The sequence below is a fragment of the Eubalaena glacialis genome, chromosome 1 (genome assembly GCF_028564815.1).
Source record: "Eubalaena glacialis isolate mEubGla1 chromosome 1, mEubGla1.1.hap2.+ XY, whole genome shotgun sequence".
In the NCBI taxonomy this organism is placed as follows: Eukaryota; Metazoa; Chordata; class Mammalia; order Artiodactyla; family Balaenidae; genus Eubalaena; species Eubalaena glacialis.
Genome location: NC_083716.1, coordinates 172764509 through 172790740, shown reverse-complemented (window position 1 = coordinate 172790740; position 26232 = coordinate 172764509). Strand labels below are relative to the sequence as shown.

At 37.2% G+C, this 26232-nt stretch overlaps 1 long non-coding RNA gene across 1 annotated transcript in view; it reads right to left on the bottom strand.

Moving 5' to 3' along the window:
* Window positions 1-2404: 2404 nt before the first annotated feature.
* Window positions 2405-26232, bottom strand: part of LOC133098136 (uncharacterized) — a 42968-nt gene continuing 19140 nt past the window's right edge. Inside the window, exons 2-3 of the long non-coding RNA XR_009702115.1 lie at window positions 4617-4706; window positions 2405-2494 (exon numbers count right to left, since the gene is read on the bottom strand). This is a non-coding gene — a long non-coding RNA (uncharacterized LOC133098136). The remainder of the gene's footprint in view (window positions 2495-4616; window positions 4707-26232) is intronic.

Genomic DNA, 26232 nt, shown 5'->3' with positions numbered 1-26232 from the left:
AGCCTGTCCCTGAGTTAACATCCCTAAAGCCTGTGTCTTGCTTAGGGCTGGTGGGTCAGGGATATGCTCATCGTACCCAACTAGATAACAGCCAGGTATTTAATAATCCAGGTGCTTGCATTTTGTCTGTATTCACCAGCCATCCCTGGGCACTCAGATGAGTCACAAGCATGGGGCTGCTACTTTTCAACTGGAAAGAGGCTCTGAGGTTAACAGGATTTCATCAGCATAGTGGGAAAGACATTTCTCATGGTAAACAGCTGCCACGGGGCTCCACAAGCTAGTGGACAGCCACCTTACCCCGCTACTTTCCGCTCCCCGTCCTTATTTCCCGGCATCTCAGCGCTCACGGGAGTTTCCTCGGCCACCTGGCTGGCTCACTAATTGTTAGGCTGCAAGCCTTGTACTCACTCGGCCAGCCTCAAGACGGAAGAAAAATTTCGTAGTTAGCGACAGAGACACCAATGGTTTACTGGATAGGGGATCTTACGTGTCTGAAGCAAGGTCCTGGAGCGACACCCCACTGCGTGCTGTGCGCGCTGTGCGCGCTGTGCGCGGCAGACAGCGAGCAGGAAACGCCAGCAATCTTTGCTACCTGGGGGCGGGAGGAGGGGCGGGTGGGGGGAGCCAGGAGGAGGCCACCATCTAGAAAGGGAATTGACGTCAGGTTGGCTCAGTTACTAGGGAGACCAGCAGTTGGGGCATGGTGCAAGCAGGTAGGCAGTTAATTAGGCCCTATAATTAAGAGGATTGGATAGTCATGTGAGAGAAGCAGGGCCTAGTTGATCAGGGGACGTACAGTGAGCAAGAGAACAGCCATCTTGAAAGGCCTGACCATACATAAACAAATACAGAAGAGTTTAATGTTGAGCAGATATTTTTGCAAATAGTACAGTTTAAGTCAAACATTCTAAAAAGCACTTAAATTTTAACAATTTAAATGCAATTAATTAGAAAAGGACCACATAGATAAATACCAGAAAAAGAATTAGATGCCCTATTCTTTCAGAAAGAATGTTTTGCAATGTTCCCAAGTGGCTTATTATGCCCATCCAGCAACGTTACAGGGCCTCATATTCGATCCATTTCTTCTGAACTTCGTAGGTAGCTAGAAATGGTTAGGCAGCAAGCAGTGTTCTTGGAAAAATAGATTCGTGTTACCCTTGGAAACAGAGTGTGTTGCAAGAAAGTCTTTGGCATGAAACAAGGCTGAGTATACACAGCCGTCTCTCAGATGGTGTGGGTTTGGAAACATAAGTGGACAAGCCAAACCCTTTAAGTCTTCCTTTTCCTTTGAACTGAATTCCAGAATGTGTTTTTTATGTTACTGTGTAGCTTTTGTGTTTATCCCTATTTATTCCTGCATAATATTTCATTGAGTGGATGTGGCTATTGAATGAAAACAAGATCCCTCAGTCATTCCAAACTGAGTTAAGTTAAAAGTTCCATGCTTTCCAAGCTCATCTACTCATCCCTTTTGGATAGTGAGAGAAACATCCCAAAGCATGGGTGTGGTCAAATGATAAAGCGAGATTGCTGTCAACTTTTGGGGAAAACTGATATGTTCAGATATTGCTGATGGAAGCGTAAATTTGTATATTCCTTTTAGAGAACAATTTGGCAACATTTACGAAGTGCACTATAAATGTTCATAATATTTGGCACAGTTCCCCCTATTCCTGCGAATTTATCCTGATGGAAGCGTAAATTTGTATATTCCTTTTAGAGAACAATTTGGCAACATTTACGAAGTGCACTATAAATGTTCATAATATTTGGCACAGTTCCCCCTATTCCTGCGAATTTATCCTAATTCCTGCGAATTTATCCTATTATAAAGAAAAAAAAAACATAAATGGAGAGAGAATTCAAATGTAGCGTTAATTATAAATAAAACCTAAGGAACATACTGACTGTTCAACAACAGACAAATAGATAAGTAAAACATCCATGGAATATTTTGTTCCATGAAATAATTATAAACATGAACTGTATAATAACATACAAAAACAAGACGTTAAAAAGCAGGGATGATGATCTGTTTACTTTGATTATACCATGTGATGTGAATAAACTAGAAGGTAACGTTGAATAATGGAAGCGATGGTGTTAAAACAGGAAAAAGGACTAGGTGATTTTTTTTCTTCTTAAATTTCTTTTTTTTTTTTTTAAACTTTGGGTTTATTTATTTATTTATGGCTGTGTTGGGTCTTCGTTTCTGAGGGCTTTCTCTAGTTGCGGCAAGTGGAGGCCACTCTTCATCGCGGTGCGCGGGCCTCTCACTATCGCGGCCTCTCTTGTTGCGGAGCACAGGCTCCAGACGCACAGGCTCAGTAATTGTGGCTCACGGGCCCAGTTGCTCCGCGGCATGTGGGATCTTCCCAGACCAGGGCTCGAACCCATATCCCCTGCATTGGCAGGCAGATTCTCAACCACTGCGCCACCAGGGAAGCCCTTAAATTTCTTTAAATGTTGCTTGAGATAGGCAAAAGAACTGACAAATAAGATAAATAAATGGATGAAGAGTTTTCTTTGTCATTAGAAGAGCAGGTAGATTTTCCTCTTCCCACCCCCAGTGTCAGAAACCAACCAACCAAATACATCAAAAACGAAACTCCTTGCCATTTGCCTTTAAGGAGAGCTACCAGGTTTAGAGTTTACATCTCTGAAATAGCCACTCTGGTGAGAAAAGAGACTAAGAACGAACTTCTGGAGTAGGGTCTTCAATTTGCAGTAAGATTTCACTTCAAGAGATCATACTCTTCTCCCCTCCCTTCCTTTCCTTCCTTCCTCCCTCCCTTCCTCCCTCCCTCCCTCTCTTCCTTCCTTCCTCCCTCCTCCCTCCCTCCCTCTCTTCCTTCCTTCCTTCCTCCCTCCCTCCCTCTGTACCTCCCTTCCTCCCTCTCTTCCTTTTCTTCCTTCAAATATAGCAGACATTTATATTGCTCCTCTCCTCCTTCCTCTTACAAATTTCTTTCCTTGATCATCAATAGGGCTTTAAGGTCCCCTTTTCAATACTTTTTAGTACTTTTTTTACTTTACCTTCCATCTTTATGTAATTACTTTACCCTTTATTTCTATATGTTATTTACAGTTAATTCACTAGTGCACTTTTACTCTCACCCTGTTTTGTGTTTCTTTTAAAGATACCCTGGCTGGACATGGAAGCAACCTAAGTGTCCATCATTGGATGAATGGCTAAAGAAGATGTGGCACATATATACAATGGAATATTACTCAGCCATAAAAAGAAATGAAATGGAGGTATTTGTAATGAGGTGGATGGAGTTAGAGTCTGTCATACAGAGTGAAGTAAGTCAGAAAGAGAAAAACAAATACAGTATGCTAACACATATATATGGAATCTAGGGGAAAAAAAAAAAAAAAGGTCATGAAGAACCTAGTGGCAAGACGGGAATAAAGACACAGACCTACTAGAGAATGGACTTGAGGATATGGGGAGGGGGAGGGGTGAGATGTGACAGGGTGAGAGAGTGTCATGGACATATATACACTACCAAATGTAAAATAGATAGCTAGTGGGAAGCAGCTGCATAGCACAGGGAGATCAGCTCGGTGCTTTGTGACCACCTAGAGGGGTGGGATAGGGAGGGAGGGAGGGAGGGAGATGCAAGAGGGAAGAGATATGGGAACATATGTATATGTATAACTGATTCTCTTTGTTATAAAGCAGAAACTAACACACCATTGTAAAGCAATTATACTTCAATAAAGATGTTTAAAAAAAAAAAAAAAAAAGATACCCTGACTGACTAGCTATAATTTCATTTTCAGTAGTGGATATAAATAAAGGTTAACTTGACTCCAGCTCTTAAATAGCACTTTTATGGTTAAGTGGTTATGGCTAAGTTTATGGTTGTGGTTAAATAATTTCTCAGAAGAACTAAAAGTTAATGGCTTTGCGTCATTAAGAACATCTTCTAATTATTCCTGTCTTTTATTCAAATTCTGTTAAAAACATAGTAAATGCTTTAAATTTCTTTATATTTATACAGTATAAATAAATGCCTTATGGGGAAATTAACCATACTTTTTCATCTGTTTTTAAAATAGTTTTTGTCACTTAGTGTATATAGTTTGTCATATCGTTGAATAGTATTTCTATTTTTCATTTGTGTGGAGTAAACTAGCCAGGTATCTGCTGCCTAGTCTGTTTGCAGTGATTATATCATTTTGTGTTGCTAGTGATTTATTTTCTGAGAGTTATTCATATTGAAACATTTTCAGTTCAAGTGGATCATTGCCCTAAAGCACTTTTCAACTTAATAAATATAAGTAAAAATTGGACTTTTCATTTTGTTATGAAGTTTTGATTATAGGCAAAAACTCTAATTTGACTCTTTTCTTAACTTAGTTCTTTTAGCATTTAAAAATACCAGATATCATTACAAAAACTTATGCTTCTCCAAATGGGAATGTAACACTGTTACATTTTCTGTTTCTCTGTTTTCGTAGGTGACGTGTAAGTCATGTTTCTCTGTTTTCACAAGTAACATGTAAGGGTACTTCTGAGGCTTAATTTAACCATCATAGGTGACACTTGAGCAGTGTCATTATGAAATAATATGCAAATCCTTCACCTTAACAATACTCACCGAGAAGCTACTATGTATTAGGCTCAACGTGGGGCCCTAGGATACAACAGGAAGCAAGACTGTACCCTCTTCGCAGACTGTGCTCTTCACCTGCAAAATAGGAAACTGATATTTTATGAGGCTCCTTTTAGGAGTAAAGTCTCTAATTAATCTGATTGTTTTTATTTCAAAGATCATAAAAGATTATCCATTTTAGTAAAAGCGAAACTTTAAAAATAATTAAGATATTTTAAGTGATACCTGGTTCAATATCTAGAGTTTACCATGGTAGACAAGAACTGGTGAATGTTAGGGTTATCTTTGAATATGACTATAGATGTGTATATTTATATTTTCAAATATATGTGTATTGCACAAAGGAATTTAAATTGTAGGTTGCCATATGCACTCAGAAAATTGAACAAAAGCAATGAAACATGGTAAATACAACAAAACACAACAAAACAGAAGTTAGAGGGTTTTACACATAGACTAAACCCATTCCCTGAAAAATTCAGGGCAGACATTAAATATTTCTACTACCATGATACTGAGATGAGAGGATAGCCTTGTGATATTACATACTGACTCTTCAGAAAATCCAATATTAAAAATCCTAAACTCATAAGAGAACTAAGTGTATTAGTTCCATGTTACACAAGGAGTCATTTGTCGGTTTTCTTTAAAAGGAACCATTTATGATCCCTCCACGAGTATATTTGTAACATGATTCCATGTACAAAATTTCCCTTTCTGCACAGTTTCTCAGTAACAAATCTATTGTGTAAAGCATGGTCCACTTGTAATCTTCTTATACCGTACTAAGCTAGGCTGAGCAGCCTCAAGGTCATTCAGACTGGTTTTGGCTTCTGTGTAAAGACGGCCCCAAGCTATTTAAGGAACATCTGGCTGCTGGAGAGCTTGGAGCCAAATTTGCCGTTCATCACTAGCAAGTGCCTGCTTTTTAGATATTAACCTCACTCCTGGCTCCATCTAACTTTTCCATTCTTATTTTTCATTTACTTTGTTTAAAAACACATATTAATTAAAAAGTTAAAAAAATTTTACATGTGAAAAAAACTCTCAATAATCTACCCTAAATTGTTTTGGGTGAATATCTAGATATAAATAAATAAAAAGGGGCTAAATAATTTGTGTGATCATTAGGAAACCCAAAAGACCACAATTACGCAATAGCCTATTGCTTTAGTTATGTTTCTGCTAAAATATCCAAAATGAATAACCACAAAAAGCATCACTTTTTAACAGACAATAAGTCACGTGTTAGTAAACACAAAGAGTTAGCATGGGTAAATGACTTATTTAAATACATGGTTTTACTTGAAGTAATCCTAATAGTACTTACTTGTAAATTAAATTCTAAACAGTATATAAATCTGCATAAATAGACTATGACATCTTGAAAACTGCTTCAATCTTTAAAATAGTACATTAAAGTTGATTTACCACATGATCCTCATGAAAATACCTATGACATCTACATTAATACACAGTGAAAGGATAGTAATCAGTGAAACGTCTGGGATTTCCACATGAATCAACACTGGTGCATTGCTAATGTAACACTCAATTACATCATGTTTAATTTATGTGGAAATGTTTGGATATGCCTAAAATGTCTGTGGTAAATCATTTTGGGATCTTAATTGAACATTTTTCTGTGATAAATTACTCTGTAAACACTGAAATAATATTCTTACATAACTACCAATTTATTTTGAAAGACTCCAACAACCCCAAATCATTATTTTCTTTGTGTGATCCTAAGCTTGTATCCTTCAGGAATTTATTTTCCTTTCTGGTAGCAAATAATTTTAGCATTCATGAAATGCTTATTTCCATCCCATAGCTTGGTTATCATTTTTTAAAACTCAAAATATCTTGTTATTTTAATATACTAAAGATCATGGTGAGCTATAGTCTCTTCAGTAATGAAAAATGCTTAGAATTAAAAATTTGACACTCTTTTCCCCAATAATAAGCTACTTAATTTAATATACTAAAGTAGTGATACTCTATTTTCATACTCAATTACTTTATTATTAAGAATATTTAAGGGACTTCCCTGGTGGTGCAATGGTTAAGAATCCACCTGCCAATGCAGGGGACACGAGTTCAAGCCCTGGTCCGGGAAGATCCTACATGCCGTGGAGCAACTAAGCCCGTGTGCCACAACTACTGAGCCTGCACTCTAGAGCCTGCGAGCCACAACTACTGAACCCGCGTGCCAAAAATACTGAAGCCCGCACGCCTAGAGCCTGTGCTCTGTAACAAGAGAAGCCACTGCAATGAGAGGCCTGCGCACCTCAACGAAGAGCAGCTCCTGTTCGCCACAACTAGAAAAAGCCCGGTGCAGCAATGAAAACCAATGCAGCCAAAAATAAATTAATTAATTTAAAAAATATTTAAAAAAAAGAATATTTAAGAAAGGAGTTCATTTTCATGGTGGAGACTAGTTGAAATGTCACTATTATAGTTAATACAGAAAAGATTTTATATGAAGCTGAGAAATAAATATTTTTAATCATAAAAATACTATGATACTAAAAATTAATAATTTCCCATGTCACTACCATTCATTACCTGATGAAATGTTTAAATCAAATAAATGTTTAAATCAAATAAATTCTATTTTGAAATTTTTATACACCTGTTTACTTGAAATATAATAATTCCCCCTAGAACTATAATTAAAGTAATATAATTTAATTAAAATTGATGTAAATTTATATTATTCTAATAGTTATAAACTTAAATTGGACTATGATTTTTCTATCATTTTCCAGAAAAATGAGTCAACAGCAAATCTGGAGACTGTACCAATCAGAATTCTTGGCTGCAAACAAACAAACAGCAGCACCAACAAAGCAACCTGATACAGCAAAGGTAATCATGGGTTCTTCAGCTGAGGCCTTAACTGGATTTTGTGACTCCCTTCCTCCACTACACTTTCCTTGCCTTCAGTTTGAATCTCAATGGGTCATGATTCTTTACCCAATATGGTGAGGGATCTGAGCCCCTGGTAGCCTTGCTTAAATCAGATTGCAGTATACTGACATTTTCTTCCACCCACAACTGTGGCAGTAAGTCTACTTTCCCTTAAGCGGAACTGACAAACATAGTAACACAGCAACAACAGTAATAATCTTTTCTCTCTAGTTTTTTGTTTTTGCCTGCTTCCATAGGGCATGAAGAACCCAAACTGATTAGGTGCAGCCTTAGCTTCCAATTCAATGGAATTCCAATCCTCATGTTCCTCTTCCATCAGAATCCAAAATCAAAAGGATAGAAAACAAACAATTGGCAAGTGAGTTAGTAAATATAATCCTGAGAACCTCCATTCCAATTTTAAACCCTACAATTCTAGACTTGGATATTCTGACTAAGTGGAAAAAGAACTCCATGTGGCAATCATTTGTTCAAAATGTAAACCATATCCTGCAAGAAAACACATCAACCCCCCACGCTGTTGACTCTCGGTTAAGCTTATCTGACTCAGTGACTAGTTTCTCCTAGTAATGGGGTATGCAATGGTATCAATGAATCCCTTGAATATTAACCCATTGCCTTCCTTGTTTCCTTAAAAAAATGAGTTCCTTTAAACTGAATCTATTTAGTGTGGGGTACCATCGCCTTGCATAAGGCAACCAATTAATCTACAGATGGTGTAATGACACAGAAGAATGATCAGGGAAAGCAAAAACAAATTCAGAATAAATATCTACTGCAATAAGGAAAAACTGCTGCTCGCTGCTACCCATCCCATAAAGATGATAGGTATTCCGTGTAGACAACTTGATATCAAATTGTTCTTTTGTCTCTCTAGGTATAATGCTTTTTAGAAGGCCATGATCAGTTACTGATACTAGAAAATGGAGTGTTCACTGTAGCCGGATGGCCACTGATGAGAACTCCATGTTGTTGAAACCGTGGATAATCTTCATTCCCTCTATGATAAACATTTGGTTCATGAATCTGCTGGCATTACTGAGAAAGGAGGTTAACCTATATTTACTGAGTGGGTCACCTTATCTGTTCAACATACCCTTTCCCCAAACTCCCTCCATAATCTCCAACCCTGCTCTTCCCAACTGTCTGGCCATCCAGCTAGTTCATTAGCCACTGAGTTGGTATAGGTTCTTGTTCTGATTATCTTTACTGCATATAAAATTAACCTACAATTTAGTGGCTTAAAACAATCATTCTATTATGATCATGGATTCTGTAGGTAAGGAATTCAGGTGGAACACTGGGGATGGCTTTCCCTTGCTCTATGATGTCTGCTGCCTCAGCTAGGAAGTCTTAAGTCTGGGGATGACTCAATGACTATGGGCTGGAACCATCTGAAAGCTCCTTCGCTCACATATCTGGTACCTAGACTGGGCTGACTCAAGGACGAGGACTGGTGACTGAAGTAATTACATGTGGCCTCTCTTGGCAACCACATAGCATGACAGCCACAGGGTGATAGGATTTCATTCCCAGGGACCACAGGAAATAAGTTAATTAGCTGTTTCACTTTTGCATAGTAGAATAAGGCAGATCTAAATTCTATCTCTAAAATGACTAGAATTTTAAATTCCTTCACCCTCAACAAAGCCAGATAAAAGCCCTGGATCCTGCCAATTTCACCAAGATTCTGTGCTGCAACTCACTACGGGTAACAATTTCTGTTTAAATCGGGGTCTTGGTTGCACAGCAGAAACTGACTCTGATCCTACTAAGCAGAAAAGGACTTCACTGGAAGAAAAAAGGTTGGCTCAGACAGTCCATAAGAGGGCTAAAGAACCAAGCTCAGAAAAGGGCCCTGAATTAGAGACTGGGAAGCAGAGAATGTAGCTAAGCTCATATCTCAGGATCAGCCTGGAGAGAACATCTCCACTAACAGTGCCCCCACTGGATCCTGGCTGCTGCTGCTAACGTGAAGACCTACCACCGCTGTGACTGACTTCACTGTTCAGTCACCTCCAGAACAACCCCTAACTACCCCTGATTTTGTCACTTTCTACAGATCCAACATTCCCATATAGAGCTTCCTGCTGGCCAAACTTAATGACATGTCTGCTTCTTAGCTCTTGGGGTGAGAAGAGGGGATGAATGCTTCTTCTAGTTCCCCAGAGGGAAGTGGGACTCTGCCTCACCACATTTACACAACAGGATTCCTACCAAATAAAAACGGGGCTTAGATTATGGGCAGACAAAAATAAAGCATATACCTATTGAACATGCTTAATCCGATTATTTAATAATTAAAATGAATGAATGGGTGAATTAACAGTAAGACTTAATTAGTTCAAGCAACTACTTTAATAAAAAGAGCCCCAAGCTTCTAGCCTTAATGTTGCTGTGTGACTGGGTAAATCATTTAACCTCTCGAGTTCTTTTTTCTCATATATAATAAGAGGGTTTGGCCTCTGATCTCTGATTTTCATTAGAACTAACGTCTTTTTAAAAATTATTGTCAGTGTTATTTGCAGAGGCTCATCCACATGGTGGAGCCATATGCCTAGGACTTGGCAGTACCCACTGCACTAGTTTTATAATATTTAAAAAACTCTTAGTGAACCAAGTTGGCTAATTTTTTTGAAGTTACAAATGGATTGTTTTAATGTGTGTATATAATGAAAGATTATTGAACAAAGCTTGGTGAAATTTAATGGTTATGCATCCAATTTTCCATTTTGTGTGCAGAAATTTGGGGATTAAAAAAATTTTTTTTATACATGGTCTCATTTTGTTTTCTGAACTCCAACACAGTTTCATCGTCTGGAGATAGCCTATAGCCTGGAAAACAGCATATTCAAGAAAACACCCTTCCCCAAAGAGTGTGGGTTCTTGGTATAGAAATCTTTTCATGAGAGACTTGGTTCCAAGGTTCTCCATGAGGAAATTTGGGTACTTTCCATTTAATTCTCTCATCTGAGTCATTCCTTCAGTGGCCTAGATGTCACCTCTGAGGATGATTCAACCTTTTCAAGACAACACAGAATCTTTTCTATCCTCTTTGGGAAAGATCACAAATATGCTTCGGAGGGAAAGATGATGACACTCCAGACTGTCTGGCTTCCCCTTTCACAGTGATTCTATTAGGGAGTCTCTCAAGCTTATAGGGAATCCCCCTTCATCCATCTTTTGGCAGCCTGTACTGAACCAAGACCAAATCTTCGAAGACTTAACTCGTGGTGGCTCCCACAGCCCATCCTTCACAACAGAGCAATGTCTTGTAAATTCAGAGAAGCATGTTTGCACTTTGGACAAAAATATGATTGGCCAAAATTCTGCACAGTTTGCTATACCATAGGATGGATCCAAATTTCCAAACAGGGTTATGACAGAAAAATCAGACAATTGGAATAGGCATTCAGAAATGGCTGCTCATCTAGCAACATGAAGTTCCCATACTTGGGGACTTTTGGTTTTATTTACCCGACTTGAGTCATGTCTGTGTAAGGGAAATTCCTAGTGAGGTCCTGGATGTGACCACTGGGTGTGCTCCAGTCTCCTCAAGCCAGCACCAGGTCAAAACAGGACCTCATTCAGTGAAGCTTACAGTCAGACTGGCTCCCTCAATCTTGCCGTGGGGCTGGCTCCATGGCTACAGGGAAGCTCGCACAGCAGGAATATACATTCAGAAGTTGCCTTCCAACCAGCTACATTAAATCCCCATATTATGGCAGACAATGGCTGTTATATTTTATCACATAGATGTAACCAAAGATTACTGGTTAGTTGAAGATTTAATACGAACAGATGATGGGTAAATTTCACAAGTGACACAGTGTTGTTTGGAACATTTTCATTTTCTCACCAACATTACAAAAAAAAAAAAAAATCACAGCTGAAGGGACCAGTAATAATGATCTACTTCATGAGCTGATAGAGAGAAAACTCAAGAAGAGAGTAAATGTTCACACTTGTACTGTGTTAAAATTCTTCACACAGGGCCTGGCATAAAATGATCATAACACTGAACTAACATTTGTGTTAGTTAACTTTACGACATGGACATATTATTACATCTATTTTTAGGGAGAAAAATTGAGGTACAAAAAAAAGTTACATTGCCTAAGTACATCCTGTTAGTTAGAGATGGGCTGACGTTTGAACTCAGGTCTTTTCTTACCACAGCCCGTGGGCTTAGCCACACTACTCTGCTTGTGATGGATGCAGGCTGAATAGATGTATTTTTTAAATAAATAAATACGCTAAGCACAGAAATCATAGAATACATAACGCCTTCTTGGATTATGAGTTTTTTTTTTTTGCTTTCTGTTTTTAAAGTACTCTTTTCATATCAGAACATTTTAAACCCATTTGTTTATTTATTTATTTTTGGCTGTGTTGGGTCTTCGTTTCTGTGCGAGGGTTTTCTCTAGTTGTGGCAAGCGGGGGCCACTCTTCATTGCGGTGCGCGGGCCTCTCACTATCGCGACCTCTCTTGTTGCGGAGCACAGGCTCCAGACGTGCAGGCTCAGTAGTTGTGGCTCACGGGCCTAGTTGCTCCGCGGCATGTGGGATCTTCCCAGACCAGGGCTCGAACCCGTGTCGCCTGCATTGGCAGGCAGATTCTCAACCACTGCGCCACCAGGGAAGCCCCGGAGTATGAGCTTTTAAACCTCCTCTTCATTCCTATTATATTCCTATAATTTTGTTAATTTATTTTATTAGTGTCTCGAATTCAGTTTAGCAAAAATATTCTTCCTAAACTTTAATAAAATCTGTTGGTTAATATAGACATAGCTTGCTTTGTGTTAACTTTTTTTACATGAAACTGTGTTGACCTTTGATGTATATACTGTATAGTTGTCAATTCCCAAGTTTAAGTATATGTAAACAAAAACAAAATCTCTTGTATTTTTTAAAAGGTTAAATGAAGCACATTGATGACCTATGTAAATACAATAGATTTGCTGAAGGGACTGTTTCAGTGGCCTTTACATACTGGTGTCAAGTTCAACCAAACATGGTAAACTTGTTCCAAAAATACATGTCATTTTTAGGGGTCACATTTATTGCTGAAATGACATCCTTATGTGCTATAAAAATGACAGTCATTTTATGTAGACCCCTTTATTCATTTGACACTATTCTCTGTTTCTTTTTAGGATTTCTGAGGATTTTTATTTCCTATTGTATATCCAAACCAACCTTACCGTGTCCCTTAAAAAGAACTTTCCAGAGAAGCATCCAGGAATTAATAAGTAAGCAATAGAATATTTTAGATAAGTTTTACAGACTGTTCAACTGTCACATATGCCAAAAAAGTCACTGTTTTTATATAGACTGGTAATTGACCTGATAATCTGTGTAGGAAGTGAGTTGTTTTATTCACTTACATATTTATATATTATACCATTATACAGGCATCCAGTGCTTTGGGGAATGAATACTTACAAAATAATGTTAGTTAAAAGGTCTTGTCAAGTAAGATGAAACTTATTTTAGTTGCAAAATCAGGGGTTGGCAAACTTTTCTGTAAAGGGTCAGATAGTAAATATTTTAGGCTTTCCTGGCCATATGGTCTCTGCTGCAACTCCTCAACTCTGCCATTGTAAAGCAAAAGTATACAAATAAAAAATAAATAAATAAATAAAATAAAATAAAAATAAAAAACATAAAAAAAAAAAAGCATACAAATAGTGCAACTGTGTTCCCATAAAACTTTACGGACACTGAATTTTGAATTTAATTTTTACGTATCACAAAATATTATTCTTCTTTTGATTTTCTTCAACCATTTAAAAATGTGAAAAGCATTCTTAGCTTGTGGGCCCTCCGGCTGTAGTTTGCTAACCCCTGCAATAAACAGTGAAATCAGACGTAGGTGAATAACAAAAATCTCCCAATGAAATTATTTTTTAAATGTTAATGATAAAGGGCTTCCCTGGTGGTGCAGTGGATAAGAATCTGCCTGCCAATGCAAGGGACACAGGTTCGATCCCTGGTCTGGGAAGATCCCACATGCCGTGGAGCAACTAAGCCCGTGCGCCACAACTACTGAGCCCGCGCGCCTAGAGCCTGTGCTCGGCAACAAGAGAAGCCACAGCAATGAGAAGCCCACGCACCACAACAAAGAGTAGCCCCTGCTCGCCGCAACTAGAGAAAGCCCGTGTGCAGCAACAAAAACCCAACACAGCCAAAAATTAAAAAAAAAAAAAGTTAATGATAAAGATACAAAGATAGTGGCATTTTAATTAGTATATTTGCTTTTGCTTTTAACCTCTGCTAGGAATTTTCATCTTCTTTGTTACCCCTTCTGAATTTACAGTGTTTTCTAAATCCACTATCTTTTCTTTTTATTATCGGTCAACCATTTTACCCTTGATCCTGTATTCTTCAAAACGTGCACTGATTTGCTATATTCTTATAATTTATAATAATTGATAACAATTATTGGGATAATTAATAACAAAGAATATATTAGCTTCTTCTTTATCCTTGCCCTGATGAAAGTTGTCATTTTATATGTTTTTAGGTTTTCATAAATGCAATAAGTATTCCTCTGTCTTCTTATTAATATAAAATTTTCTTCCCTCACATTTCTCTTTACTGATAGATTATGTTTAAAATATGCTGATGTACTATGATAATTTTGGCTCTTCTAATAATGATGTAATCTAAAATGGGGATTAATGGCTATTAATAACATTGGCCCTGAACATTGGCCCTTGTGGAACTGGTCAGAATATGGAAGACCAGAACCAAAAGTACAGGCAGGATTAAAAGTTGGGTGAAGACCTGAAATAGAAACACACAAGGATAATTGTTTTAATGATAAGGAGGTGAAGATGTGATACTGAAGGAGAGTTCAAAGTTGGCCATACATCCAAGGAAAAAGGACAGGCACATCACAAGAATAAGTGACAAAAGTTCTAAAAGTTCAAAGGTGTCTTTTTAGAGATGGACTAGGCCACTGGTCAAAACTAAAGAATACTAATTAGTTGACATTTTAATACAGATTATGGGTAAGATTCATAAACAACATAGTGTCTGAAAAATGTTTGTTTTCTCATAACATTATCAATATTACAAAAAAAAAAACCCCTCAGAGCAGAAGAGAAAAGATCACTAAGTATGAACAAGTTGATGAGCTGATAACATCCATATTACCAGCTGATAACATTGGTTTGGCAGCTGGTAATATGGATCCTTAGCTAGAGAGGCCAAGGTTCAAATGTATGTGAATGGCAGGCATTGCATGGTGAAAAGCCCAAGTGTAGAAACTGGCACACGAAGTAGGAAAACTAGAGACAAGGTAGAAAGAGGAATGGGATCAAGGAAGATATTCACAACCTGGAATCTGAGTCATCTATCAAAGATAGATTGAAACTTGCAGGGAACAACCTGAATTTTGAGTTCCTACCAGCATTGGGAGAATAGTCACAGATGAGGTTCTTCTGCAGAGGAATTAGAATGGCAGGAAAAAAAGAGAGAGAGAGAGAGCTGTACTATAAACAACATGAGATAAGAATGAAGTGACACCATAGTTAGATTACATACTTTTTATAAAGTGAAACCTAGGTCTTTCAATTTATTCATTTAAAGTATGTCACTATTCAAATTATGTGTCATCAATCAGAGATTAGTTGATGTTTATTTTAGTCATTTTAATGAAAAATATGGTCATGGAAAATGCATATTTGATTGTGTATGTCCTAAAATCCGGTACTCATGCCTGTTTGGAGAAGTCCATCTGGTCACATACTTGGCCTCACACCTTAACGACCCAACACTAAGTCCTGTCCTAGCTCCTGAAACATCTCTCTATGCATCTATTTCTTTCCTCCCCGTTGTCTCAACTTAGTTCAGGTCTTTGTCTTATTTCACTTGGATTACTGAAATGTCTTCACAAATTCTCTCTTCACTCTGGAGCCAGAATGATCTTTACAAAACAAAAATTACCTCATGCCCCTTCCCATCACTTTTAAAAGCCCAACTCCAATTAACACCCAGCTGCACAACTTTGCTAATGTACTTTTACTTCTCCATGCCACACTTTCATTATCTATCAATATAAAATCAGGAGTAGTAGCAGCACCTAGAGCATATACTAGTTACAAAGACAAAGTGAGATAAATTTAGAACAATGAGGAGCCCACATTTCTGTAACTGAAACTTGCAGAAATGCATTACATGTTACTCTTATTATTGAGAATGGCATCCAAATTCCTTTGTAGGGCATTCAGCGCCCCTCATGATCTTGCCCTTGCTTTCCTGTCCATCATTAACCCTCTTCACTCTCCATACCGTTCTCTCCTTTGCACCAGCTAAGCTCTGGTTGAGCTATACTGAACTACTTGCAGCTATTTTGAACCTTCCATTCTTTCTCTTGGATTAGGGTCTTTGCACATGTACCTGTTCTATCTGGAAAGTCCCATCTCGCGTAATTTGCCTAATTAAATTCTATTCTTTTTTAGGACATAGCTTCATGGTCATCTTTGCAAAGACTTTTCTGGTCTCCCATGCCTGGACCAGCTGCTCTTTCTGCCTAGATGCCTTGTGTACCTGTGTTTTCACCTGCCTTCCTAAAAATTCACTGTAACTGCTTGCTTCTTTGGCTTTCTCCCCATTTATCCATAAGATTCTTGGAGGCAGAATTTTCTGAGGGCAGAGCCTATGACAGTGCCTGGCACATAATGCACATATAATAAATATTTGCTGCCTTCATGAGTGAATAGGATGGCATAATACAGTTGTTACTTCAAAAGTGAAACAAAGAAAAGCATATTGGTGGCAATTATATAAAAGTCCTATTTGTTTCCTTCCCAAAATATTCAAGTACGCTGGAAATACATAAGTAAATGTGGCATTTGGAATATAAATAGGTCTTAAGTGAAAGCTTGTAATCATTATATATCAAGCATTTTTAAAATGTACTGTAAAAATACACTTAATGTTACAAGCTGTAAATTATTGAACCAGATAGAAAAAATCAAATTGGCAAACAAATTATGTTTCTATTTATAATTATTTCTTACTTTTTTTTTGTTTTACAGTTAGGGTTTCTCCTTTAACTTTGAGATAAACATGTTCACTGAGCTTGGCTTACTGGACTGTAAACGAGGACTGACTGAATTGAAGCACACTGGGGAAATACAAATATATTTTTATTCATCATGGCAGATACTCTTTGAAACTTGAATTGTGAGAACAGAAGTTCAATTAATGTGTTTTTCACTTGTTCTTCTGACACAAAGAGGCCAAATGACACAGTGGAAAGATCCTCAACTAAGCGTCAAGAAAAAACCTTGTATTCTAGTGCCCTCTTTTCCACTTAAAATAGCCTTGTGACTGTGTGTCATTCAGTATCTCTGAGGTTTAGATATGGAAAAGAAAGACATGTTGTAAGTGGCACAGCAGGGGTGGTAGAAAGTCTCTGATATGTACATGCCTGGGGAGTCCTGGTTTTGCCACTAATACTTGGGTGACCATTGAACCATCTGTTTTCATTTTCTCTTTCACTCATTTACATACTGTAAGTGCTCAGCATATACTGACCCTTTGTTAGGGGATTCAGAAATAAAATACATAGTTCTCATCTAGAGTAGCTCAGAGTTCAGTGTAAAAGACAGAGATCCAGATCTCTGATAATATCATCTCTAGTCACACATCCCAAACATTTATGTGCATAAGAATCACCTGTGGATTTCCTTAAAATGCAGATTGTGATTCAGTAGGTCTGGGGTAGAGCCTGAGAGTCTATATTTTTCACAAGTTCCCAGGCGTAGAGACTGTGGACCAGTGGACCACAGTTTGAGGCGCAAGTTCATTGGGATATAAACAGAGAGATGCTGAAGGAGCACAGAAGAAAGGAAACTAACTCAACCAGGAAGGCTCCACTGAAAAGGGAGGTATTATATGCATATGAGTAGAGGGAATATTTTATAAAGGACAGAAGTGTGAATGGCTATGATGTGGGTGTAGAAGAAAAGATAGCAAATTGGTGGAGGCATGTGGCAGGGAGACCAATTTCCAGGAAGTGCAATAGTCCACGTGGGGGATGATGAGGACCTAAATTACCTTAATTCTTTCATCTGATTATTCGTAGCTCAGTTTTGCAAATGGGGTGTGGTGAAGAGGGCCTCATGAAGGTGGGAATAGTGTGGATGAAAATGAAACAGATTTCTCCCAATATATTTATGAGGTAAAAAATAACAGGACCAGATTTCTGATTGAATGTGGTTGAGGGTAAAGGATGAGGCATGCAGGGATGTTTGCATCTCAGGTGACTGAAAAACAGGGTTATTTTTTAACTCAGGAATTCAATAGAAGAAGCAGGTTGGATTTGGTGGGGGAAGTGAAAAGTGAAGATGAAGTGAGTTTTGAACACATAAAATTTAATGACTGGGAGACAGAAATTCATGTCCATTTAAGTGTAAAGATCCACTGTTGCTCCCTTTTCTTAAATCCATTGTCCTTGAATGATGCACAGAGTTACTACTTTCTATTTAGCAATAAACAAAACATCTTTGAGAACGAATTAACATTGTACAGTCATCTCAGGAGTCCCTTTAGGGATTTTCTTTTCTCACTTATAAATTCTCTTTGTGTATCCTTAGAAGTTGACTATTATGACTTATAGTATTAATTTTTTTTTCTGAATACAACATTTTTTTATCTTGCCCATGGGTGGGTCATATAATACAATTCATTTTCTGTGTCTCTTCCTCTTAATTGTTGCTGCATCATTTCAGCTGTTTTTGTTGAAAAGTGATTATTGACTTTATTTTCTCCTTTGACACTACCATTTTATTTCTCATGGGCTTTATCTGATTATACTTCAGACTTTTAAAATAAGTCATTCTGAAATAATCTGTCCTGAGTAAATTCTCTTCGGTAGTCCTATAACTTATAGCTTATATACTAAAGTTGAAATTTATTACTTAATATTTCCCCAATATATCATGAAATATCTTGCCCCTTCACCTTTGCTGATATTGTGTTGCCACACAACCTTCAAAACCTAGTTTTCTCTTTCAAGATCTTTTAATTTTTCAAGAGAAGTAGAAATCTAGATTTTTATTTGAAGTCTACAGACCTTAATGATGTTGGCTCAAATATTTTAAAGAATACTATTCATAGTTGTTATGGTTTGATCTGTCAACTAAAAAGATATGTTGAATTCTTCACTCCAGTGCCTGTGGATGTGACCTTATTTCAAAATAGGGTCTCTGCAGATGTAATCAGTTAAGATGAGGTCATTAGGGTGAACCCTAATACTGTATGACTGGTGTCCTTATAAGAAGAAAAGAAGGAGAAGAAGAACTACAGTCCTGCAGCCTGCAGAATGAAAACCACATTCACAGAAAGATAGACAAAATGAAAAGGTAGAGGACTATGTACCAGATGAAGGAACAAGATAAAACCCCAGAAAAACAACTAAATGAAGTGGAGATAGGCAATCTTCCAGAAAAAGAATTGAGAATAACGATAGTGAAGATGATCCAGGACCTCAGAAAAAGAATGGAGGCAAGGATCGAGAAGATGCAAGAAATGTTTAACAAAGACCTAGAAGAACTTAAGAACAAACAAAGATGAACAATACAATAACTGATATGAAAAATACACTAGAAGGAATCAATAGCAGAATAACTGAGGCAGAAGAACGGATAAATGACCTGGAAGACAGAACGGTGGAATTCACTGCTGCAGAACAGAAAAAAGAAAAAAGAATGAAAAGAAATGAAGACAGCCTAAGAGACCTCTGGGACAACATTAAATGCACCAACATTTGCATTATAGGGGTCTCAGAAGGAGAAGAGAGAGAGGAAGGACCCGAGAAAATATTTGAAGAGATTATAGTCGAAAACTTCCCTAACATGGGAAAGGAAATAGCCACCCAAGTCCAGGAAGCACAGAGAGTCCCAGGCAGGATAAACCCAAGGAGAAACACACCGAGACACATAGTAATCAAATTGACAAAAATTAAAGACAAAGAAAAATTATTAAAAGCAGCAAGGGAAAAACAACAAATAACATACAAGGGAACTCACATAAGGTTAAGAGCTGATTTCTCAGCAGAAATTCTACAAGCCAGAAGGGAGTGGCACGATATGTTTAAAGTGACGAAAGGAAAGAACCTACAACCAAGATTACTCTACCCGGCAAGGATCTCATTCAGATTTGACGGAGAAATCAAAAGCTTTACAGACAAGCAAAAGCTAAGAGAATTCAGCACCACTAAACCAGCTCTACAACAAATGCTAAAGGAACTTCTCTAAGTGGGAAACACAAGAGAAGAAAAGGACCTACAAAAACAAACCCAAAACAATTAAGAAAATGGTCATAGGAACATACATATGAATAATTACCTTAAATGTGAATGGATTAAATGCTCCAACCAAAAGACACAGGCTTGCTGAATGGATACAAAAACAAGACCCATAAATGTGCTGTCTCCAAGAGACCCACTTCAGACCTAGGGACACATACAGACTGAAAGTGAGGAGATGGAAAAAGATATTCCATGCAAATGGAAATCAAAAGAAAGCTGGAGTAGCAATATCCATATCAGGTAAAATAGACTTTAAAATAAAGAATGTTACAAGAGACAAAGAAGGACATTACATAATGATCAAGGGATCAATCCAAGAAGAAGATATAACAATTATAAATATATATGCACCTGACATAGGAGCACCTCAATACATAAGGCAACTGCTAACAGCTATAAAAGAGGAAATCAACAGTAACACAATAATCGTGGGGTACTTTAACACCTCACTTACACCAATGGACAGATCATCCAGACAGAAAATTAATAAGGAAACACAAGCTTTAAATGACACAATAGACCAGATAGATTTAATTGATATTTATAGGACATTCCATCCAAAAACAGCAGATTACACTTTCTTCTCAAGTGCATACGGAACATTCTCCAGGATAGACCACATCTTCAGTCACAAATCAAGCCTCGGTAAATTTAAGAAAATTGAAATCATATCAGGCATCTTTTCTGACCACAATGCTATGAGATTAGAAATAAATTACAGGGGAAAAAAACGTAAAAAATACAAACACATGGAGGCTAAACAATATGCTACTAAATAACCAAGAGATCACTGAAGAAATCAAAGAGGAAATCAAAAAATACCTAGAGACAAATGACAATGAAAACACGATGATCCAAAACCTATGGGATGCAGCAAAAGCAGTTCTAAGAGGAAAGCTTATAGCAATACAATCCTACCTTAAGAAACAAGAAACATCTCAAATAAACAATCTAACCTTACACTTAAAGGAACTAGAGAAAGAAGTACAAACAAAACCCAAAGTTAGTAGAAGGAAAGAAATCATAAAGATCAGGGCAAAAATATATGAAAAAGAAACAAAGAAAACACTACAAAGATCAATAAAACTAAAGGCTGGTTCTTTGAGAAGATAAACAAAATTGATAAACCTTTAGCTAGACTCATCAAGAAAAAGAGGGAGAGGACTCAAGTCAATAAAATTAGAAATGAAAACGGAGAAGTTACAATGGACACTGCAGAAATACAAAGCATCCTAAGAGACTACTACAAGCAACTCTATGCCAATAAAATGGACAACCTGGAAGAAATGGACAAATTCTTAGAAAGGTATAACCTTCCAAGACTGAATCAGGAAGAAATAGAAAATATGAACAGACCAATCACAAGTAATGAAGTTGAAACTGTGATTAAAAATCTTCCAACAAACAAAAGTCTAGGACCAGGGTTGGTTTCACATCGCAGAAACAGCCCGCTCTCCCTCTGAGAGTGTAACTGTGCTTTAATAAACTTTGCTTTGCAAAAAAAAAAAAAAAAAAAAGTCTAGGACCAGATGGCTTCACAGGTGAATTCTATCAAACATTTAGAGAAGAGCTAACACCCATCCTTCTCAAACTCTTCCAAAAAATTGCAGAGGAAGGAACACTCCCAAACTCATTCTATGAGGCCACCATCACCCTGATACCAAAACCAGACAAAGATACTACAAAAAAAGAAAATTACAGACCAATAACACTGATGAACATAGAGGTAAAAATCCTCAAAATAGTAGCAAACAGAATCCAACAACACATTAGAAGGATCATACACCATGATCAGTGGGATTTATCCCAGGGATGCAAGGATTCTTCAGTATACACAAATCAATCAGTGTGATACACCATATTAACAAACTGAAGAATAAAAACCATATGATCATCTCAAAAGATGCAGAAAAAGCTTTTGACAAAATTCAACACCCATTTATGATAAAAACTCTCCAGAAAGTGGGCATAGAGGGAACCTACCTCAACATAATAAAGGCCATATACAACAAACCCACAGCAAACATCATTCTCAACAGTGAAAAACTGAAAGCATGTCCTCTAAGATCAGGAACAAGAAAAGGATGTCCACTCTCACCACTATTATTCAACATAGTTTTGGAAGTCCTAGCCATGGCAATAAGAGAAGAAAAGGAAATAAAAGGAATCCAAATTGGAAAAGAAGAAGTAAAACTGTCACTGTTTGCAGATGACATGATACTATACATAGATAATCCTAAAGATGCCACCAGAAAACTACTAGAGCTAACAATGAATTTGGTAAAGTTGCGGGATACAAAGTTAATGCACAGAAATCTCTTGCATTCCTATACACTAACAACAAAAGATCAGAAAGAGAAATTAAGGAAACATGCCCATTAAACACTGCAACAAAAAGAATAAAATACTTAGGAATAAACCTACCTAAGGAGGTAAAAGACCTGTACTCAGAAAAGTATGAGACACCGATGAAAGAAATCAAAGATGACACAAACAGATGGAGAGATATACCATGTTCTTGGATTGGAAGAATCAATATTGTGAAAACGACTATACTACCCAAAGCAATCTACAGATTCAATGCAAACCCTATCAAATTACCAATGGCATTTTTTACAGAACTAGAACAAAAAATCCTAAAATTTGTATGGAGACACAAAAGACCCCGAATAGCCAAAGCAATCTTGAGGGGAAAAAAACAGAGCTGGAGGAATCAGACTCCCTGACTTCAGACTATACTACAAAGCTACAGTAATCAAGACAATATGGTACTGGCACAAAAACAGAAATATTGATCAATGAAACAGGATAGAAAGCCCAGAGATAAACCCATACACCTATGGTCAACTAATCTATGACAAAGGAGGCAAGGATATACAATGGAGAAAAGACAGTCTCTTCAATAAGTGGTGCTGGGAAAACTGGACAGCTACATGTAAAAGAACGAAATTAGAACACTCCCTAACATCATACACAAAAATAAACTCAAAATGGATTAAAGACCTAAATGTAAGACTGGACACTATAAAACTCTTAGAGGAAAACATAGGAAGAACACTCTTTGACATAAATCACAGCAAGATCGTTTTTGACCCACCTCCTAGAGTAATGGAGATAAAAACAAAAATAAACAAATTGGACCTCATGAAACTTAAAAGCTTTTGCACAGCAAAGGAAACCATAAACAAGACAAAAAGACAACCCTCAGAATGGGAGAAAATATTTGCAAAAGAATCGACTGACAAAGGATTAATCTCCAAAATATATAAACAGCTCATGCAGCTCAATATCAAAAAAACAAAGAACCCAATCCAAAAATGGGCAGAAGGCCTAAATAGACATTTTTCCAAAGAAGACATACAGATAGCCAAGAGGCACATGAAAAGATGCTCAATATCACTAATTATTAGAGAAATGCAAATCAAAACTACAATGAGGTATCACCTCACACCAGTTAGAATGGGCATCATCAGAAAATCTACAAACAACAAATGCTGGAGAGGGTGTGGAGAAAAGGGAACTCTCTTGCACTGTGGTGGGAATATAAATTGATACAGCCACTATGGAGAACAGTATGGAGTTTCCTTAAAAAACTAGAAATAGAATTACCATATGACCCAGCAATCCCACTACTGGGCATATACCCAGAGAAAACCATAATTCAAAAAGATACATGCACCCCAATGTTCATTGCAGCACTATTTACAATAGCCAGGTCATGGAAGCAACCTAAATGCCCAACGACAAACGAATAGATAAAGAAGATGTGGTACATATATACAATGGAATATTACTCAGCCATAAAAAGGAACGAAATTTGGTCATTTGTAGAGACGTGCATGGACCTAGAGACTGTCATACAGAGTAAGTCAGAAAGAGAAAAACAAATATCGTATACTAACGCATATATGTGCAACCTAGAAAAATGGTACAGATGAACTGGTTGCAAGGCAGAAGTAGAGACACAGATGTAGAGAACAAACATATGGACACCAAATGGGAAAGCAGTGGGGGGTGGGTGGTGGTGGTGGGATGAATTGGGAGATTGGGATTGACATATATACACTAATATGTATAAAATAGATAACTAATAAGAACCTGCTGTATAGCACAGGGAACTCCACTTTGCTGTACAGTAGAAACTAACACAACATTGTAAAACAACTATACCTCAATGAAAAAAAGAAAAAAAAAAGAAGAGACGGGAGAAATACACAGGGAAAAGGCCATATGAAGAAGGCAGTTATTGTAATGATGCATCTACAAACCAAGGAAAAGCAAGGATTGCTGGCTGTCACCAGAAGCCAGGATGGGAGGCATGGGAAAGGTTTTCCCTCACAGCCCTCAGAGGAACCAATCTTGTTGACTTCTAGCCTCCAGAAGCATGAGATAGTAAATTTCTGTTGTGTTAAGCCACATAATTTGTGTTGCTTTGTTACGACAGCCCTAGGAACCTAATACAATAGTAAATAAACACACCTGTGAGTTTTATATATAGTTTGCCACTACGTAATATCAAGTGATTTTCTTACAGATACAAAACCCTAGGAACTTGTAAAAATACATATTTTTGGCTATGCTTTTCTGGAATATGGCAAGTTATTTCATACCATTATCAACATCTCTATTTTCATCTGATGTTTCAGGCAAATAGATGACTAGAAAGTTAAGTATTTGAATTTATTTCCTCAGTAAATATTAAACGCTTACCAGGTACCAGATATTCTACTAGGTACAAGGGATAAAACTATGAATAAGAACAGCTCTTTCCTTAAGAAACTTACCATTATAACAATAGTTATAATACAATAATGGTGATGATGGGAAAGTAGCACAGATTGCTATGGGAAGACAGAGGAGGGGCACCTAATACCAATGAGAGATCAGGAAAATCATCCAGTTGTGATGTGCACAATTTAATTGTATAGGAGTGACATATCAGCTGATTTGTCTTACAACTAAGTATGTAACAGAACTGAGATCCCAACCCAGGATCTCTTACCCAAATGTCTTTCTACATCACCACACCACTTTGGTTTTTTCATGTGCAAAAATGAGGATAATATTACTCCTTAAAGCTTTTGTGAAGATTAAATAAAACTTATGAAGCACACTGGCCTGGTGCCTGGTCCTGGCAGACCTTACTAATGTCCACCAGAAGCTGGTTCTTTTACTTGTCCTGGATCTTAGTCTATCCTGACTAATACACTGGTCCATAATACATGCTCCACAAATTTTCTTCTCTCCTTTGACAATAATATAGGGCACAGGGTGATAGAAATAAGCTTTAAATTAAAAAAAAATTAAAATTTAGGGCATGAATTGCCCAGCTGCATGTAATATATTCTTATTCCAGGTTCTGAGACAAACCAAAAGCAGCTTATGATAGTTGAAAAAGTCACTATGCCCTAAGACCAGCTGAAATGAAAAATCCATTCGCTGTCAGAAAAAAGTCACCTCTCATTAAAGATCATTTCTTTCATTCTTCCAAACCAAATTATTTAAGGTTAAAAATAGCAGAAGAACCTTATGAAAAAACATATAAATGCTAAAAATCCCAGCCTGAGGTTTCGGCAACTATTCTTAACATACCTTCAGAGGGTTTGACTGTCATTACTACAAATAGAAGACTTCCAGGAAGGCATTATTCAACAAAAAGAAGTCTTTTATTTTCTCTACAAATCTGGGACATGGAGAGAAAGATGAGAGTAAATATAATTCCAAGTTTTCCACTCAAACAAATCTAAATGCTTCTGCCTAGCATTCAACGTCTTGATGATATGTTCTCATTTGCTAACTAACCGCATTTTCCACTTTTTTTTCCAACATAGACTCCATTTTCATCGTCTCCTCAAAGTCCACAAACAAGCCATATTCATGCTTTCTTTATGCCTTTATCCATTTGCCTGAAATGCTCTTTTCTCTTACTTGGAGAATGGGCTCTAGGTCCGCTTCCTGTAATTGTATTCTGTCCTCTAAGATTCAATGCTTTTTAAAAATTTATTGATTTGCTTTTATTTTACCTTTTAAAAAAATTGAGATATAATTGAAATATAACCTTATATTAGTGTCAGGTGTACAACACAATATATGTATATATTTCAAAATGATCACCACAATAAGTTTAGTTAACATTCGTCAATACTTTTTATGGCTAGTAATTTTGTCTCTTATCCGAACTATGGGTTCTCAAGAACAGGAATGATTTTTTGCAGTTCATCTCCATCTCCTCAAAGCTCTGGCACAGTACTGAGCACACCATCAGCAGTAAATAAATACTTCTTGGTTGATTGGCTTGTAAGTGCGTGTGGAGATGGTTGGGTAATGCAGTTTGAGGAAGAA